This window comes from Galeopterus variegatus, unplaced genomic scaffold (assembly GCF_000696425.1).
Source record: "Galeopterus variegatus unplaced genomic scaffold, G_variegatus-3.0.2 Scaffold607, whole genome shotgun sequence".
NCBI classification, from domain to species: Eukaryota; Metazoa; Chordata; class Mammalia; order Dermoptera; family Cynocephalidae; genus Galeopterus; species Galeopterus variegatus.
In genome coordinates this window covers 141,689-142,233 of record NW_007726718.1, presented here as the reverse complement: position 1 = coordinate 142,233, position 545 = coordinate 141,689, and positions in this window count along the sequence as shown.

The following is a 545-nucleotide window of genomic DNA, read 5'->3' as shown; positions in this document are numbered from 1 at the left end:
ATTCTAGTAAACAAGCCTTGGGGGGGGGGGGGGGTTGCAACTCAGTAAATATCTGTTTCCTCTCTTATCTCAGCCTGCTTTGTCAGGGCAGCCCATGGGGTAATCATTTGCCCTGAGGGGTCTCATGACTGAGGAGTGGAAAAGTAACAAAGTGTCCTCTGCAGGGAAAATGGAGTCAGTTTGGTTCACAGGAGCCTTATTCTGTTTCAAGAGGTCACTCCATGTTAGTGCATAGAGATTGACCTTGTTCTTCCTAAACAAGGCACAGAATTCCACAGTATGGCTAAACCATACATTAAGTCAATCTCCTACATTTTTTTTTTTTTGTCCTTTTTGAGACCAGCCGCACCACGCTCAGCCAGTGAGCGCTGTGAGCGTACTGGTCATCCCTATATAGGATCCGAACCTGCGGCAGGAGCGCTGCTGCCCTCCCAGCGCCACACCCTCCCGAGTGCGCCACGGGCTTGGCCCAATCTCCTACTTTTTTTTTTTTTTTTTCTTTTTTTTTTTTTTTTTCCTTTTTTTGTCTTTTTTCATGACCGGTA